The 20,453-nt window shown below is 41.7% G+C and overlaps 1 protein-coding gene across 3 annotated transcripts in view; it reads left to right on the top strand.

The window, feature by feature from the left end:
• fbxl17 (F-box and leucine-rich repeat protein 17) overlaps positions 1-20,453 on the top strand; it is a 217,676-nt gene that overhangs the window by 177,481 nt on the left and 19,742 nt on the right. The window lies entirely within an intron of this gene.

Raw genomic sequence — 20,453 nt, forward strand, 5'->3', positions numbered from 1 at the left:
AAGTGGGTTAAAAGAGACTTGCCACTAAATATTTAACATCATTTATCATTCTTACAAACATGATTCTGATTGTGATGGAGCGGAAGAACCCTACAATCAAAAGTGCTGACAGTGGAAATGACCCTTTGTGTGATCTGTGTGTGTGTGTGTGTGTGTGTGTGTGTGTGTGTGTGTGTGTGTGTGTGTGTGTGTGTGTGTGTGTGTGTGTGTGTTGCCGCTGTGATTGCATACTGAGCTGAACAGAGCTGAACAGAGCTGAGCTGGGCTTGGCTGGGACTGAGGGCCCTCCCCTAGGAAAGCCCACCAGCTCACACAGTCAGATCTGCACCAACTAGAGGAGACACTTTGGACAAGTTAAACAGTGATAAATCTGCACGTCAGTATGATTTAAACCACGGCCGCTACTTTCTGTCAGCGTTGTGTCATATCGCCGCCCCCGAAGGCCTCATATTGGCCACCACGTGGTTCTTTAAGAAGCCAGGGATGATGAAAGTGTGAGAGGTAAGTGTGACAGGCTTAACTGGTGGAAGAAAAAGAACGAGTTTTGATTAATTGCTGTGGCGGTGATTGTGAAGGGAGATGAACCATGGGTGAGTGGAGCGACTACAGCGGGTGTGAATGTGGAGCTGATATTGGCTGTTGTAACGCTTGTGATTGTGTTTACTTGTGCACATATATAAACAAGTGTAAATGAAACTAATGAGTTGTTTTTCTCATCAAGCCTGGTAAGGGCTAGAAATGTTAGAGGTCAAGGGTCAAGCATCTAATTATTCTAGTACGATAATAAAACTTTTATTTCAGAATTGGAGTGGAGGTGGGGTCACGTGTCGATTCCTTCAGGTTCACAGTATTTTTTTAAGTGAAAAGTGATTTCTTGCCAATAAGGTGAAATAAAAAATATTATCTAAAAGTATTAATATCCTTCATAACTCCATCGCTTTACTTACTTTTGGCAAACGCATGAAATACGTACCTCCACTATTAAATTAGTTCAGTTGCTCAACAGGTTACAGAAATTGGACCCTGTAGTTGAATAATCACAAGGAAACCTGCTTGGGTCTGAAAATGAATATGAAATATAGAATAACAAGCCTTAGTTTATGAATCTTATCAAGTCATTTTGATTTCTACAGCCCAAGTTTCTATGACATATGACATGACCCTCTATCCTCAGATATCCTCAGAAAGGGGGTCATGTCAATTTGTATATGGAAAAAGTCCCTTAGAAAAATAAATACAAATCTACCAACGGCTTCACTGAAGAGTAGATATGACTGGAGAGAATGTCCTAATATTACATTACACTCATTTGGCAAAAACCATGTGCACCCTGCCTGCGAATGATGTCCTGAAGGAGAAACTATAATAAATATAACCCTCTCAAGACTCTTTATTTTCAGACTCTTACTGGGGTCTGCTGCGTGCTAATACAGGGTAATGTTCCCCTGACGTCAGTGCATCACAGAATGAAAAATAACAGGAACTAATACAGTCAAGAAAATCAAGATAACTGGTTCTGATCTGCATCGTATCAAAGATATCCGCTGTACTTCAGTAAAAACTAATTTGCAGCGATAAAGTAGTAACTATAAAGTACTGTTTTCAAATAGGCAAATGTCATAGAATGAAAAAATCGACTTATACAACTTCTCAAATATTCTGACTCTTTCTCTTAAGCATGTAGAAAGATCAGCAGTATAACTAAAGTACAGAAATACATCTTGAAAGTACAGCAAGCGACACTGCTTGTACATTGTGCAGCATTCAGCAAAGTTTCTTCTCCTGCGTGTTGGGGCTCTGAGACATGATGCTGCACAATTCGAGCCTTTGTCTCTTCAATGTTTGCAGCGTTTTGATGAATGACTCAACCTTTCCCGTGTACCAATTCCCCCAAAATGCCCATATCTGTGCAGCAGAACTCCAGGAAAACATTGTTTTACTAAATAATCCACCTCCCACCCCCATATTCCAGCGAGTTAATGTGTGCCATTAGCATACATGCTGGATAATTGGCCATTATGTTCTATTGAGCAGCGGTCTATCCGACATTGCCGACTGGTTGAGAAACATTGCATCAACTAAGGTTTTTTTAGTTTTTTTTTATCTGAGCATCACAAGGTTAACTCTTGTGTGTAGCAGTTAATTGGAGGTTGGGAGTTGTGAGGGTTTAGGGGCTTAAACACAGTGAGGATCTTTTTTATTTATTAAATACAAGATTGATCTCTTTTTTAATTTGCAAAATGTGATGGGGTTAGACCATCAAATTCAGTGGTGCATGTGGTACTGCTTGTTGCACTATACCAGCTATGATGTGCACGAAAGCTGCTTTGAAAGTGTGGGACTTATTTCAGAACAAAATCTGGTTTTAGATGTTGTAGCGCAAGTGTCTATAATTTGTATGGATACATGTATGATTTTAGGTTTTCCACGTTTTTGAAGCTGTTTTCAGACATTATCTCAGGAAAATGTCCACACACTGGGTTCTGGACTTTGTCCGTAGTTTGCCTTCCACATATGAATTTGTTTTTGTTAGTTTTGCATCTGTTGCGTGTTAGAAAACGTCATCAACACCACTTGCTCTAGTGAATCCTCTGCACAGTGTCCTGCTGTCTTCTCACACGGGCTCACCTGAACATTATCCAGAGTTTTTACCGAGGGGCTGGATCCGCCTCGGACATTTGCGTTCTCACAAACAGCCCCTCCGGATGATTTCAGGAGATTATCCGGAGTTCAGTCCATGTCTGAAAGCAGTTTAGTGAGTTCTTGTAGATGCACATGTAGCTGGTTCTGTCTTCTATTATTTATTATTATTTGTTTTTCGGCACACAGACACGCTTCACACATACTGTTCATGAGATTAGTCTCTAAATCATTCATGTGATGGACCCTTGGTATCTCCATAATGAATATATCTAAACATATCTAGCACGGCGCTGTTCTTTTTCTTGGGTCTCTTTCGTGATAAAGGGCAATACTCTGTTAAAAACCACACACTGGACTGCTTTATATTTACAATGTTTCACAAAATCTGCTGTATAATGATGCGTGTATAAAGCAATTCAGCACATAATATTACGTAAGAATAATAATTATTGCAATTTCAAACGAGAGACAGGAAGTGCTTTCAAGAGGAAGGGAAATAATTATGAAGTTTAGTGGGCCTGTTGGAAAAATAGGTTCCTGTTGTCCAGCACAACAGACTGCTTTGTCCCCACCTCTTGTCTGAAGTGGCTATAAAACACAGTAATTGCCCCTGGCCTCTCATATTCTATTTTTCCTGCACCCAACCCCTCCCCGGCTTTATAAATATGAGAAAAATAATGTGCTGTGGTGACAGAGAGCGAGAGGGGGAGAGTATGTGTGTGCATGCGTATTAGGAAGAAAGGAAGGAATAAAGTGAGGGAGGAGAACACAAAAGGAAAAGAGAAGAAGAAATGTTTGTACGCTCTATTTGAGTTTCTCTTTTAAAGGCCTGGATTGACTGAGTAGATGGACGACATGTACAAATATTACGGTGAAAACATCATTTCATCTCCCTTTATAATTCTCCTGATTATTTAGAACAGTGGATATTGGTTTCTCAAAAATAACCCAGGGTTACCTTGATTATTTTTTATGCACAATTAAAAGAAAAAAATCATTTTCCAATCTTTAAATCTTTGATAATTTCATATGAAATTGGAAGACGCTCGTTTGTTCACCTCATGGTCAAAATTACAGGACCGTTTCAGACTGTACCACTAAATTCAACAGCCCATGGGCAGCACATAGATTTTTATTTGATGAGGATAATGAGACGTAAAAGTACATAGCACCAGTTGTAAAATATTACTGGCCCTTCTATCCGTTTTCATCCTTTCCACTAACCTCCCTCCTCTCCTGGGGTATTTCGAGGACAAGCCTTACTAGACAGAATTAGTACTTTTCCTGAAAAGTGTGGTTTAGGCAGATGTCTAAATGGCCGCCCACTGTTGGCAAGTCGGTAGAATAACAATGAACTTGGGTAAGGGGGGGGGGGGAGCTTGAGCTTTTCTGTCTCTACAATGCTGACTGGATTTTCTGGCTAACGGGCAGAGGGAATCCGTGTGAGACACAAGCGTTTGCTAATTGAACGCACGGCCTGACTTGCTAACTTGAATGATTGTTTCACACCCCGGCTATAAATCCTTCTCTGTTACTCCGGAAGGTGCAAATGAAACTGGACTCTTTCCCTGTCCGCGATCTTCACTCCATCACCACACCATCCGTATGATTGTGTACTGCTTCTCCTGCTCTCTCTTATTTTTGTGAATAAAATAAAAAAGAAGTAAGACTTATTATCTGGTTCATATGGCTCTTTGAAACACTTGAAGGTTTGTGAAATCGAGGAAGGAAATCAAGGCCTTAAAGTTTGTAAATGCCTTTCATGCCTTTAAAAGTGTAGTTTTAAATATAACCTGAAATCAACTATTGTCCAATATGTTGATTCGCTGCATCAAAGAGGTCCCTGTGTGGTTCCCTCTGCAGACTGACTGTACTTTAGACTATGCTGCACTGTATGCACCCCTATTAACAGACAACACTGAAGATTCAATCTTTCTGTTTTTTTGTGAAGGGATGGCAAGCGTGGGTAGTTGGTCCTTTTCAAATCTATCGAAGGTTTTTTGTTTTGTTTTTTAAAGGGGAAAATAAAAGTAGCAGCAGATGACTTTTCCTAAATGTAGAACGTATTCAACAATACTTCTTGAGTGTAGATAAAGTAACTGAGAGCACCGAGGGAAACTCGACACAGACAATCCAGGCAATCTGATGTCACCTGGGGTAAAAGAAACATCTGGCACTAGAGGGCACTCTCTATCTCCTTACCCCTCAGACCTGCTCCCTGTTAAACACACACACGCACGCACACATGCACGCGCGCACACACACACACACACACACACACACACACACACACACACACACACACACACACACACACCCTCTCGCGCTCTCATGCACAGAGAGAACATGCTGAACATTCAAATATGAAAGTCAGAATGAGATGTTCTCCCAGCTACTAGGAGACAATCAATTTGAATTGTATTAATCAGTGCTAGCACTCAGGCCCTCTCTAGTTCACTATTCAATTACAACTGTTACATCTCATCCTCTCTCTCTCTCTCTCTCTCTCTCTCTCTCTCTCTCTCTCTCTCTCCCTCCCCTCTGCTCTCCCTCGCTCTGTCTGAGTCTATATCTCTGTTATCCTACTGTAGCCACTATCTATATTAATATTTCCCCATTGTTTTTTTCCTGCAGCAGCATAGATGATAGATTTTAACCTAATGAAAAGCACTTCTGTTGAGATTGAAAAGCTCCTTAAACACATTACAGCGAACTGTCTTTTCCTCCCCCTCCCCTCCTGTCTTTCTCCATCACTCTCTCCTCTTCCTCCCTCCTTATTTTGCCGCCTTTTCTCCCCCCTTGTCCTCGCACCATTTTCTTTCTTGACATTATACATCATCTGTTGCACCCTTTATGCATCCTGCAACCCCCAAACACTGCTATCTTCCTGCTATCTTTTCTTACATCTGCCCCCTCCCCCTTCTTCCTATTCCAAATGGGCTGCATTACTGTAATGAGCTGGTAATTTATGGAGGAGGAGTGCAAGGCTTGTATCGTTTGCCCATCGAGTGTTTGGCCTCCCCCCCCAAGCTCCCCACTCCCTCTGGAAACGCATGCATACACACTCTCAGCGCCAAGTGCAACCTCAACGTCAAAACAGAAAAGTTGGGACACAAACACACACACACTACAAGAAGTGCACCTTATGACACTCAAGAGAAACACCTGAGCCGATGATGCAATGAAAGCAGCACAGCAGCAACAGCTGTGTGTTCTCTGTTGGTATACACACTGGATGTTGTCAGCCTCGATACTAATGTGCACTCAGACAAACACATCTCAGTACACAGTCATATGATTAAGAGCTAAAATGAAAAGAAAAAGCTTCATGATATCAAAATGATTTTTTGCCTTAAGTGTCAAAAAGCTACGGTTTGAAAGAATACTGTAGCCAGCTGCATGGAGGAAAATAAAATAATAAATAAAGTAAAATATCACTCAATTAAAGATGTTAAAAAAGGAAAACAAATGATAACCCTGATGGATGATTGTGTTAAACACTTTAAAATCCAACAAGCACTTTGTTTACCCTCTTGATTCAAATTCATTTTTGACTTTAAAAGGGAAGTTAACATGTGTGCGAGAAGTGTGTTTGTTGCAGGTTTGCACAGTTTTGTAACCTGTGCCACTTCTTTTGTTAGATTCCACGTGTGCATTAGAACATTTTCGGAAGTGGAATAAATATTACCCTCGGGAGGCAAAACAGAAAACCACCAGATGTTTGCTTGATTTCAAATCGAGGCTGTTAACTTAGACGAAAACTGTAAAAACCTGTAATTGGTTTGTTTGCCTCATGCTGCTGCTGAGCTCTTTATTTCAGCAGGAAGAGCAGTTTTTATAAATGTTCCTCTTTGGTTCCCAGGCACAGGTTACAGCCACAGCTACACAGGATAATTGTCGTTGTGGGATGTCTTTCTATTATGGTTGTGTAACTCCATAGTCACAGAGCGGCGAATATCTTAAGAGAAAGAGACCTGTTTAGACAACAGGGAGACGGGAGGAGAGGTCGGCCAAGAGAGGAAGAAGAGCAAAAAAACACATTGAGGAAGAAAGGATGAGTAAAAAGAATGAAAGGGAGGTCTGTTAGATCTTCTGACTGTCGTCTACCTCGGCTCGTAACCTGAGCGAAGGATTAAAGGGAACGTAAAAGGTTGCATGCTCCTGACATTATAAATATTGTGTATGTGCATGTTTGAGTTGAACACTATACCCATGTACACTGCTGGCCTCACACTGGGATGTTAAACACCATGGCGACAGCCATTGACCCCAGTCGTAAAGAGGTTAAAGGTCAGTGGAGCTACAGAGGAGTTGACAGTGACCGGGAACACAGCAACATCCTATAGTGGGGAGGAGGAGGAGGAGGCAGAAAGGGAGAGGGGAGGAGGGCTTTGGAGGAAAGAAGCAAGAGAAAAAGGTGATGGTGAGAATAGGAAGTAAGTGATGAGCTAATGAGCTAGATAAGATAATTTAAAATATAATGAGGAGAGACCCAGAAATATTTGTATTTAAAGCAATGGGAGTATGCACGCAGGACATAATGCTGCAAGTGAGTACAGCTCGTGCCTTAATTTTCTGTCCGAGCCGAGAGAGAAATAACCGAGCGTGACCCGAACCCCACTGGCATTCTGTTTATTCCAACCCGACCTGAACACAATGTTTTCCCTGATTACAGACACACGCAGCGTAAAAAATTAAGCAGAAAGCCGAGCCAATGTGACAGAACCCAAAGATCGTTAAAAATAATTTCTGGGTCAGGAATCAACCCTCTATTGAAAATTGCCAATACAGATCAGACAAGAGGCTCGATAGTGAAGCAATGTGTTGGATTTGATAACCATGATCCTTGTTGCCGACGTTCAGATGATGTGATATATAAAGAATATACATTATTTTTCATTGCATAGTGATTTCATTTTAAAGTTTCCGCAATGAAGTTCTTGGCTGATTGTTTTTAAGCTAAACTAAAACACCTTTGTGGCTGTTGTTAGCAGGTCCCTAACACATTCAAGCAAATTTAAAAGTCAGTAATACTCAGGTGAATTCAATAGCTGTGGCAAAAGAAACTAATTTCCTGCATTTTGCATTAATGAAAAGAATAATATGAGGTAACAATAGTCTCCCCTGCACACAGGTTTACCTCGTTATGACTGGACAAATTATCCTTAAAAAAAAAAAAATTATTCTCACACAGCTTCAAGTCTCTGGATCCTCATTTCGTCTATTGTGTATTTTTTTCCCTCTCTCTGGCATTAGGAAGTTACCTCCTGGATAAAAAGCACTTTGTATTTTTATGAGACATTCTGACTATACAGCGGTACAAAAACAAGGTTCTTAAACTGTCATTTTGCATTTAAGAGCGCTTATCAATTTCATAGACGCAGTGGACGCAGGAGTCTCGAGGAAGACTTGAGTTATTCTGTGTGCGTCTGAAACGAGCCTTGGGAAAGGTTAGCCATAAACAGAAAAAGGTGTTTGATCCATAGCCAGGTATTGATCAAAAACACTGTCTAAGCTCATGAAAATGTACATGTCTGTATGGGTGTGTGTCTGTGCTCTCTGATGGAGTGTGTGCAGTGTATACAGTAATGGCACTTGACGTGTGATTTGAGTTATGGCCAGGTATTGATCAGAAAACATCACGGCAGCTTTAAACTTTGCTAAAGAGCTTTTGGTGAGACCTGGCTAAGTACTGTTACAGACTCAAGAGCCATTAGCAGTTTGTATAAATGAGGCCGGAGCGAGACAAATGGAGAATGATTAGAAAATCTTCTTTTCTTCAGACACAAGTGCCACATTTTAGTACAGATAATACTCATCTTTTAATCGTCTTTATCTTTTACACATAAATGTTGGTTTTTCACCCTCTGCACTCTGCACCTGTTAATTCATCAATGCAATGAGAGTTTTAAATTAAAATTCTCCAATTAACGTATTGTTTTATGTTCTTTTTTTTATCTTATTATCTTCATCATTTCCAAGTGGAGACCTTTGACTTTTCTTTTTATGTGCCATTCTGATTCATATAGCTGTATCTTTACACTGGTGCTAAATGCAGATCATGTGTAATTATCTTTATGCAGCTGATTTCAAGTTTTTCTTACAAGTCACATGACATCGTGCCCACTCAGGAAACATTATGTGTCTTTCTTCTTGAAGCTTTCTTTTCCATAGGCTGAGTTTCTACTACATGTTATGTCAAACCAAGAGCATAGAAGCAACACAACTGGAGCCTTCATGTTTTCGAAAGAGTCAGTTTTAACATTGTTTCAACATTTGTTTTTCGACTAATCATAAAGAATTTAACGACGAGGGAAATAGTCTAAGCAAGCTGAGTAGTTGTTTGTTGTCCCAGATCAGTTGTGTATATCTCACAGGTCGTTCAGTGACAGTCAGGTAGACACCAGCTTTTTCATCTTTTATCAGAAAGAGAAAAGGATTTTAACAAATGAGATTAAAAAAAAAAGTGTTTAGGCTAAGTAAGATTACCCTTACATTCTGAAAGGTGAGAAGAAAGATTTAGAGATGGGATCTTAAATTCAGTTTGCTCGGAGGACTTACATTACGGGGAATGTTTGCTTCCTATAACTCTTAAGTGACAACATTTTGACTCGTCCCACTCTTGGTCACTGCACAGATTTCTGTCTGCAGTGCCTTGGCAATGCTGTCAGTTGCTATTCTTATTGGTTGCAGAATTCAGGGCAGGAACGGGCATTTCTCAAGCCTTTCCTTGGGCGGGTGTGTCCGCTATCAACGGTCTACTAACCTAATTGTTGTGCAACTCATTGGTATTGGGTCATTGGTTTTTAGGGTTGTTTTAGGTGGTGTACACTCCCTTAATTTGCACTGGGACAAAACCGCACACTTTATTTGTGATCATAATGATTTGAAGGGTTTTGTCAGGGGAAGGGGAAGAGGAAGTGTGCGTGCCGGTCAATGATTCCCGCTGGGTCAGAGCGGACAGAATGGACTGTTAAAGGCCAGAGATAAGCCATAGAAACAGACTTAGTGGCACTTACTGACTTTGTATATTAGACAAAGTCAGAGGGGTCATTTGGGGAGGAAAGGGGGAAAAGAAAAGAAAATAAGCGCAGACATGGTAAATAAGTGGAATAAGGAGAAAGAAATTCCAATTTGAAAGACACTATCTTCGTGTCAGTGTTAGTAATATTCACTGGGAACCGAGCGGTGCTTCTAATTACCTAATTACCCTGTGCAGTTGAACAGCTCACTTTATTAAATTAATTCCCACTCACAATAATTACAGAAACAAAGTTTTTTTAAGCCACACTTTTCGTCTCTCTAATGAAAAAACAAGAGATCTCCGGCACAAAAGTCTTTTACCGTCCAGACAAAGACTTATTATGATTGGCAGAGTATCTCGTGGTGTTTTAACCTGTGCTCTGTCTATCAGTATTTAACGGCAGCCCATTTTCTCCTGGATCTTAACAAGCGCGATGTAAGAGAGGCCTGTTTCTGGGATCTGGATCCAATAGTACCGTGTAATTACCTTTAAGACCTGCTCCCATGCTAAAGGATTAGCCGTAATCCATAACCAAAGCCATAACTATTGCCACGCTACGTTAATTTCAGTCAGACCCATGTAACACACAGTTGCCGTCTGTCTTCATCTGCGTCCTCTTCACTTCCCCTCTCACCTTCTCATTACGAACTGGAGTTGTTAAGCTTTATGCTCCTCTGTCTGTGATTGGAGAGCAGGTCTTCCTGTTGTACACAATTCATAATTGAGAAAGAGACAGAGAGGGAGTATTGGAAGAGTGAATGGAGAAAGAGACATGAGAGAGAGAGAGAGAGAGAGAGAGAGAGAGAGAGAGAGAGAGAGAGAGAGAGAGAGAGAGAGACGGTGTGTGTGGGGGGGATTAATATCCTCAAAGGAGAGGTGCATAGGAGCAGAGGTGCTGTTGGTTTGAAATAGAGCTTAATATCCTGCTTTTACTGCTGAAGGCAATAGGAACCTCAGTGTGTGTATGCGTGTGCGTGTGCGTGTGTGTGCGTATTCGTATTCGTGTGTGTTTGTGTTTGTGTGTGTGTTTGTGTGTAGTTTGTTTTCTAATCCTTGATGTTGTCTTTGAAGAAGAATAAATATATGAAACACACTACTTCCACACAGGTTATACACATAACCACACACAGACACTGTCCCCTTAGTGCTGTTGTTATCAGCTTTTATTGGGTCCTTCTATATGATTTTTTCTCTATTTATTTGATCAAGAATACAGCCAGTAATCTGAGCTACATCAACACTGATTTGTGTTAGTTTCAAAATGAGACGGACAAAGACACCCAGTCAGGACATGTCCTTCCCTGTTGTGTCAGGCTCCTGCTACCAGCTGTTGAGCAGTTACATTCTGCGTTGGACAATGCTCGCCACAGGCATTAGCAGTGTACATGTGATATGCGTTTCAGAAATTTTAAATATGAATAGAGATCATTTCTCATAGCGAGCTGGACTGAGATAGTTTTCATTTTCAAATGGAAACATATTAGTGTGGATGTAGTCTGATCTGAGAAGCTTCTCCAGAGCAGCTGGAGGTTTAGGGCCTCTCTCAAGCACATTTCATTGGGATTTTTTACACCCATGCAGAGCCAAATTTCTCACTTCTGTGCAGGGCAACTACAGTATGAGTGAGGTCAAGGAAGGCCTGTGGTAATGGGAAAATAAAAATGGTTGATGTTAGGCAACAAAAACTCTCAGATAAGGAAAAGGATTACAGTTATGGTTAATAAAAAATAAGAGGACTAATAATTTCTAATCTGTTACGGGCACTGAACTCCAGTCTCCTGCATGGAATTCAGACGTGCTTCACTCCTCTGTACTGTACCACCCCCACCCTCTATCACCCATGCTACATATAGAGAAAACCACTTCCTGTGTTGTCCCTGGACCAAATTGTGAAGTGTAGAATCATTCAATATGGATTGAAGTCATCTTGGGGTCACTGGGCTACCAGAACTGTTCAGCCCTGGTATATACATGGACATAGACATAATGAACGTCTGGAATATTTCGATTTCTTAACACTATATGAACGGTGAGTCCGTCCTGTTGGAACACATTGTAGAAACTTCATTAAATTATTTTTAACCTGACAAAATGTATTGATCTTATCTTAGACAATGGTGTGTTTAGCCTAATTGAGTCCTGAATATGCCAACCTGTTAAGTGTGCCATTGTCGTGTGTGTGTGTGTGTGTGTGTGTGTGTGTGTGTGTGTGTGTGTGTGTGTGTGTGTGTGTGTGTGTGTGTGTGTGTGTGTGTGAATTGGTGACGAGTGCTTGCTCTCAGCGGTGAAGGGAAGCCTGTTGTAGGTCACCTCTGTGATAGCTCCATCTCTCCTTATCACCTCTTCACTCTGTCTATCTGTCCTTGGCCATCACTCTTCCTCTCTATCTCCCCCTCTCTCTCTCTGTCAGTCTCCCACCTCTCCAATCTTCCTTTCTACTTCCAAACTTCACATCCCCTCCACAAGGTTATCACACATCTGCAACTAAAACCGTCTCTGCGTGTGTTTCTGTCTATGTGTGTGTGTTTGTGTTTGTTAAGTGTATTATTTGTCATGATTCTAGACCATCATAAAACACCACAGTCACTCTTCATGCTCCTGTGCTGGTGACAGACACAGCTGGAGGCATTACTCGGATATTTCAGGTTATCTCTGTACATGTCCATCCTATTCATGTACAATTGATATCTTAGGTTTCTCTGATTTGGAACAAACGTTCACTCAGGCTGAAACTGATGAAATTGTGTTTTTGAACTAGAGATTATTGATAAAATACAATTGCTTAAAATGATTAATTACATACATCATATTGAGTTAGACATGTATGTAACTGTAACTTCACTGCTTGGCAGAGGGATACATCCACAAGGCTGTAATTTCTAGTGTGTTGTACTGTGTCTACATCACCGCTTGAACATTTGAGGGTCTGCTGATTGCCTCTGTTTCTTGCTCTGTCTCTGACACACACACACACACACACACACACACACACAAGCACATGAAACCATATAGGCACACGCTGCCACAAAGTGGTGAGTGTCTGCTGGTTTACATCAGATCAGCGGCTGATTGGGAAAATGTCTGTGCCCACTCAGCGCTCATACATACAAGCAGGCACACTGCTTTCCCCTTGCCCTCTGCCTAATTGATTTCCCAGATCGAGCATGTCCCACCATAAAGTGCTCTCCCTCCTTCTTGTGTCACACTCAATCTGTTCCTCCTGCCTCCTGTGTCTCTCGACTGGGCCTGGCTCATTTCAGTTCCCTGTGGCCTTTGATTGCCTTTGCCCAAAATGTCAGGGCAAAGAACGTCACCTCACAGAACCTCTGCTTCATTCATTTTCTTTTTCTTCTCTTTCCTATTGCCTCTCCTCTTCTCTTTGTATTTTTTTTTCTGGCTTGGATGATTCACTTCAGGTCTCCACGTCACATAAAGTTCACGTTAATTTCCACAGCCCTGCAGTTTTTCTCCCCTTATAAACTGAGGGATTGTCTGCATGCCTTCTGCCGTTCCCTCGAGTTCTCACAGCTTTTAGTTTGTTAAATCTCAGTTCTCCACAGGCCGAAGCAACAGTGCATCTCTTGTCTCCCGCCTGTGTGCGTTTCTTTTCAAGTGCTTTATTTGGTATGTTGTGCACTGCATTCGTTGTGGCACTCTGTATGACCCCATGACTTTGGCTGGGCACTTTGAAGTTGAGCATATTGTGTTAATCAATCAGTCTGTGAGGCCATCGCTTGTTCAGATCACACAGGCATCAAAGGAGTTAAGTGGCAGCAACATGGTGCTTATTGAGGTCACTTTACACAGTTTTTACACTCCTGAATGATGTATGTGTGCTCGTGCGTCTATATTTACACGCATGTAAACATGTCCGGGCATTTTCCCATCCGTGCTCATGTCATCAGCGGAAACACAAATTATTTTCATATAATACAAGGAATGACAGGCACAACTGTACATTACATATACACGCCTACAGATTGAAGGATGCCCAAAAACTATACACACCCAACTTTTGTTAACACATCAAGGGACATCACATGAATTTAAACTTAAACTCCCTTTCACACGAAATAAAAATAAAAAACACCCACCAACATCTGGCTCTTGTCTTCAGCGTGAAAGAGTAGGCTAAAATCCGCATTCACTCCCTGGTCAAATGACTCTGAGGCAGTCACGGGTATTTATCGCCTTCAGCTCCAATCGGCAGAGATGTAAAGATGACACCCAGTGGACACACTAAATTGCGCCCCCTTTCCTTGCCATGACATCTTTCAGACCACACAAGTATTGTACACACCTATCGCCTGCCCTCTAAAGTTCAACCGGAACCTGTACACCTACAGCTTATATTTATTCAGTTTATGAGCTACACACAGCACCCAGATGGACTGTATATGAAGATGGATGACGCTAATCCACTTCCTCCCACTATCCAGAAACCAAGCCAAAATAGCCCGGATATGAACGATACCATCTTGTGGAGCCAGGGTCTGTTCAGTGGCAATCAGGGGATGGAGCTGATAAACACACTCGACCAATCATGAGTCAGTCTCACTTTTGGGGAGCTGTCATGTCGTCCATCTTTATCGACGGTCTACGGTCCAAACAGAAAGGCAAACTCGTTCACTGGCCATGTGAAAGGAGTCAATCGCCTTGTTAGCGAAACGGTCCTGCTGATTACTGATTTGTGACAAACATCATTTCTTAAAACATCACCAGATAAAAGGATGGCAAGACATATTTATATCCCCTCACCACTGTGTATTGTCCTGTTACATATACCCTAGTAATGAAAGGTGATTGTTGGCATTTAAGCTACATGAGCTTTCTTTTCAGTTATTATCCACAAGAGCAGAATTGAACCTAACTTGGCCTCTTTCTTGCCAATGCATGTCAGTATTGAAAAGACTTTTGGCTAAACGGCTGTTCTGATATCTGATTAAAAATCATTTCTGTATCTCTTGTAACTTCCACAACTTAACAGGAGAAGACTTTAAAGGGGGTTTTCCTTTTGGTTCTGGGCAGACTGCATCACAGCGGAGAGGCCAAGTTTTTAAACGCAACTCAAAGGACGGAGCGAATGTCTTTCACATTAGACATGACAGTTGTGCTCTCTGGAATACATCAGCCTTAATAAGCCCTTTTTCTGTTGTTCCCTGCTGGCTTATTTACACACACGCACACGCCTACACGCTCAGCTCACAGGCACACACACTACATCGCAATAAATCTTAACCGTATACCGTCACATCTTTCGTGGGTATTCTGTCTTCATCAGTAGCTAAAATATGGTGTATAGGGTTACTACAGGCAGGCATGAGGAGGATTTCAGAGCAATAAGATAGCAGTAATGGCACACCATCATTTAGGAGAATGTAATAAGTGCATATCTAATAACCCTGTAAAAGATGCTTAACCCCTGCATCTCTGAGGTCATGTACAGAGATAGGAAAATAAACGGATTAGGAAGGGCTTCTTCTCACGTTGTGGTCATCGCCGGATTGACCAACTCCTGACCCCGCTGTTTGGAGTATGGTTACCTAAGCGTGGAACCACTCCTCTGTTTGGATCAATCTGCTATTTGTGGTCTTGGATAACAGCTTGTGCCTGATATGAGAAAGTAATAGGTTATGAATCTCTGTCTGGAGATAATGCAGAGGTTAATAGAAGACTTAAGTTGGAGGGTTTTTCTCTCACCTTTGCTTGACATTTGTCACATGTTAACTGAAAACTAGGAGCCGAGCCTTGAAGTGAAATTGTAATTTTCAGGAGCCTCACTGAAAGAACCATGGATCTGGGTTTAACTCAGCGATACGGTCCCTAAAGGCTCTCAGTCCATGACACTCTTCATGTTGATCTGTTGATTGATTTGTTGTTTGGTGATTAATTGGAAAGAAGACACGTTAGCCCGATTCCCAAAACAATTAAATAAACTGAAAGAAGTCAATTTAAAATGTGATCCCAACCCGTTTCTCTCATGATGATGTAGTTTTATTCACCAGATAAATATTCAGTAAGCGACAGGTGAAATGTGCCGTTCTAAAAATGAATGGGGAGCGTGCGCATACACACACACACGCACACACACACACACACACACACACACACACACACACACACACACACACACACACACACACACACACACACACACACACACACACACAGAAAACCACATCCTAAAGCCGTTCTCAGGCAGGGCAGCAGAGTGTATCCTCATTAGCGTCTGTCACAACTCAGTCACAGCTCCTGCTGCCAGAATGGGATTTTCCCCTCTTTTCCTCCTCGGACTCTTCCACCTCCTTTTCACCTCAGCATCTCTTGCATATCTCTCCATCTGTTTCTCTGACAGAAAATCATTATGAGCCAGAAAAGACAATTTCCTGCTCCTATGGTCCCTTTTAAAGTGTTAGTCTTTATTTTAAAAACTTTTTGGTTAAGCCAATGTAATATTCAGGTAATTGCTAATTGCTTAAAAAGTGTAGTAGGAAATGCTGTATGACATTAATTAGTCACTTTTATTTTTTTAGTTTGGGCCATGTCTTAATCATTAACGTAACCTATACTGCAAACTAGGTGGTAATGAAATGCTTTGGCTTCACTTTTGGGAGCTGTTATGTCGTCCATCTTTATCTAATCAGTGTAAGTCAGCATATTTATCCTTAAGCATGCTGTGAATCTATACTGAGGCTACTACTCTGTTTTACAATCTCTTTCCATACTAGTGCTTTGGCTTTCTGTTTTGATCAGTTTTGATCCTTGTCTATACTAACATGCCTGAAAATACATATCACGTGACCACTCACATACACTGGACATGCGTGTAACGGTTTACACAGGAACCATTTGGTTGTCAGTTACAGAAAGAGAAACAGCAAAGACAAATAATAGCTCTTCTACTACACATATGAGCAGTTGTATCATTGTAAAATGCAGTATTTCAAAGTACAATAGCTGCTAGCAAAGATAACAGGGTCAGTGACGCTTGTAATTGATGATCCATGTCGAGTTCTACACTAGTAGCAGAAGCTACTGCTAGTTGTTGCTAGTTGTCCTGCCAATCAGCAAGCGGTTGTGAGTGTCTACGTCATCATCTCCGAACATCTCAGTTTCTGCCCGACCAGACTACAACGCTCCCCCAGAGCCTTCAAACTAAAACGGAGAAAGCAGCATTTCCAAATGTCTCCAGAGTAATTTGGATGCCAGCTATGTCCATAGCAGAGTTGATGCATTTTCAAACGAAAACGTTGTAGTATGGCTGTAGCCTGAGGCCAACATGACCTGTTTGTAGTAAATTTAATATATGTAAGTATCGTTGGGTGATCTTTAATGTAGCCATGCCTTGAACAAGTTGCTATTTTCTTTTGCTATAAAAAGATGAGAACTTTGCACACACACTGCAGCCATCAGGGGAGGGGAAATGTCACCTCACAAGAGACAAAAGCAAACTATCATTACTATGAAAGATTGTCTAACAGAGACTTTGCACATTATGTATGTATGAATGCTAAAATACCATTAGCACTGGGTATTATAATATCAAGAGAATGTAAGAGCCTTGTTTGAAAAAAAATCTGCCAGACATGTTCCAATCCCAAAAAAGCACGTTTTCTTCTTTTCTAATATACTTAGCTCTACTTGTTTAATTAACAGTTACATCACTTAGATTGAATGAAAATCCATTTGAAAGTATTTACATGATACATATAGATCACTTCGAATTTGACTGTTTAATTTTCATACAAACAAAACTGTGGTATGATTGTAGTGTTTTAACAGCTCTTTACACATTTCTGTTTGTGCATTTGTATTTGTCTGCTTCACCGCTACCTTATAAAACAAAAGGCACTGAGCTCCAGTTGCTCTCACTATCTCTGACTCGGAGAACAGGACTGTTCGACTGCAGTAAAAAGGTTTTACTGAAAGGTCCTCTCCTCTGTAAAAGTAGCCAACGATTTCCATTTGACACTGGGAGTTTACAGTCTCCTGATAGACGATCAAAGGGAGCGGCTGAGGAGCAGAGCACACAGAGGGATATTAGACTGTAATGGCGACCAGATGAACTTGTTGATGGAGCTTTAAACAAGTCTAAATAGCCCAACACTTGGCTCGTCCTGACAAAGGCATTATCTAAAAGTCCTCAAGTTTACCAACTTGAAGAGTTTAAGAAAATGATTTTCATTGTTATTCGGTCTTCTCCGTGCAGCTATCTTAAACAGCCATATGTTTTCTTTATAAAGTCTGGGGCCTGTCAGCAGTAATTCACATTAGGAAGGTTCTGGGCTCGGGTGAGTGCAGCGCAGTAATCAGGAAATGCATGGACAAAGTATTCACCCGCACTTCTTATACATTCACTGTGGTAGGCACCTGTCTGCTCCTATCCCCTTGTTTTGTCAGGTTGAAAGTTGGAGGGGGAAGAAGCTGGGGGGGGGAGCTGGGAGTTGCTCAAGGGGAAGTGGTGGCAGTTCTCTTGTTTGGTTCAGTTAACTATGAACCTCTCCGACTTCATTTGATCTCAGAAACCTCAGTTGCTCAGCGAAGGGGTTTTAACAGCAGCTGGATGTGTGTCTTAACATCAGACGAGAGGACTGAGCTCAGGTAATCAAATTTGGGATCACATGATTGGACTCGACAAGGGGAACAGGATGGGGAGGGGGTGGAGGCATTCACCCACTTGACCTGCCTCTTACACACACACACACACACACACACACACACACACACACACACACACACACACACACACACACACACACACACACACACACACACACAAAACGTCTCCATTTTTAGAATACTTTGCCAGGTCGCAGTTAGTCCCAAAAAAACCAAACTGTACTGCTACTTCAAGCATCTGGCCTCTGGAGCCTCTTCCCCACGGTGCTGATTTACATGAAACATACTGTAGCTTCAAAGCTGCATTACTGCCTGTTTAGCCATAATGTTCTATTATGTATAGCATCCAAGAGCATGCTGGAGCACAAAAAGAACCACATGTGGAGCACTCCATGTGCCCAAAGCTATATATTACATATGTTACATACAGCACACGAGATCATTTCACTGTGTGTGTGTGTGTGTGTGTGTGTGTGTGTGTGTGTGTGTGTGTGTGTGTGTGTGTGTGTGTGTGTGTGTGTGTGTGTGTGTGTGTGTGTGTGTGTGTGTGTGTGTGTGTGTGTGTGAGTGTGTGTGAGTGAGTGAGAGAGAGTTTCTACATTACATCGCTCCAGCTGGACAGGAGGAAAGAGGGTTAAATCCATGCAGTTGATTCCAAAAAAGCATGAGATTATTCATTTCCCCATCTCCTGTGGGAATAAGCTTTGGCTCCACCGTGTAAGCAAAGGCCTGAATACACGTATACATCCGCACATATTAACCAGTAACATCAACAGCCTGCTGACTGCATGTTGTACCTCCGCCAACGAGGTTATCATCGCCGTTTGCTTGTTTGTTTGTCTGTTAGTTAGCAGCGTTACACAAAAACTACTGGATAGATTAGCACAACACTTGAATGATGGGCCATGGGTCAGGGAAGAATCCGTTTCTTGAAGGAGTTGTATCGCATTCCTGCAGCTCCACCTAATTATCTTGATCTAGTGGATTTAAATGTGGTTTCATAGGGATGTAGGGTTTCTTTTTCTCTGTATCGTAACAAATAGGGCTAGAAACCAGTAACTACCATGAATGTGTAGCTGAGAACCGTAACTTGGCCTGAGCTATAAGGTTGTTTGAATAAAAGGGAACTGTTGGGCCTTGAGTGCAGTTAGTCGAATACTGTAATGTGTTGAGGTATTTTGAAAAGAAAAAGTGAGGAAGATATCCAACATGGAAACAAATTTGTAAAGATTTTTTTCCCCTCCCTTGTCAAAGTGGAGATGTTTGAATCTCAAGCGTGATTGCAACAAAAAACAAAAAGAGAGTTTGAAGTGAAATGGATTTCCGCGAATGGGAAAACAACATCAGGGCCAGGAACCATTCAAAGGTTCTGTCAAAGGCTTCCTCCATCTTTACCCTCCTTCTTTCATCTTTCCCTCATCCCTCGCTCCTCCTGCTCCCTTCCCACTCTCATTAGTGATGGTTGTGAGAGAGTGGAGAACAAAGCCCAGGCTGTGCCAATCGATCACCGAGCAACACCGTCAATTGACTGGTTGGAGCACAGGTCTTCTCCATCTGCAAAACGATTTACAGGTCAAAGATTGATGAGGATGACTGTTGTGTGTCTGTGTGTGTGCGTTTGTGTGTTGATACAACAGTGTGTGTCTGTATTTTAGATAAATTATACAAGATTAAGTCTTGTCTTGTTTGTCAGCGACATGTTTTATTTGCACTCCGCTCCAAATTAAATTCAGACGGTATCAAAAGAACTGTGTGTGTGTGTGTGTGTGTGTGTGTGTGTGTGTGTGTCTGTGTCTGTGTGTGTCTGTGTCTGTGTGTGTGAAACATAGCCGCAGACACTGACAGTTTGGTGGGTACTTTTTATCCTGGCTCTAGATTTCTGCATTAAATGTGGTATATTTCTACAGTGCGCACACACACACACACACACACACACACACACACACACACACACACACACACACACACACACACACACACACACACATACAGTGGAATTAAATCATACACTGGCATGGAGTCACACTTTACCCTGGCACCGTGTCTTTGCCTTTCAGTGCTGTGACTTATGCCAACACACTAATGGATAAATCCTCCAGCAGTCTGAACAAGCTTGGGTATGAAAGTTTGTGTGTGTGTGTGTGTGTTTCAGCGTGTCACCCCTGCG

The sequence above is a fragment of the Hippoglossus hippoglossus genome, chromosome 9 (assembly GCF_009819705.1).
Source record: "Hippoglossus hippoglossus isolate fHipHip1 chromosome 9, fHipHip1.pri, whole genome shotgun sequence".
In the NCBI taxonomy this organism is placed as follows: Eukaryota; Metazoa; Chordata; class Actinopteri; order Pleuronectiformes; family Pleuronectidae; genus Hippoglossus; species Hippoglossus hippoglossus.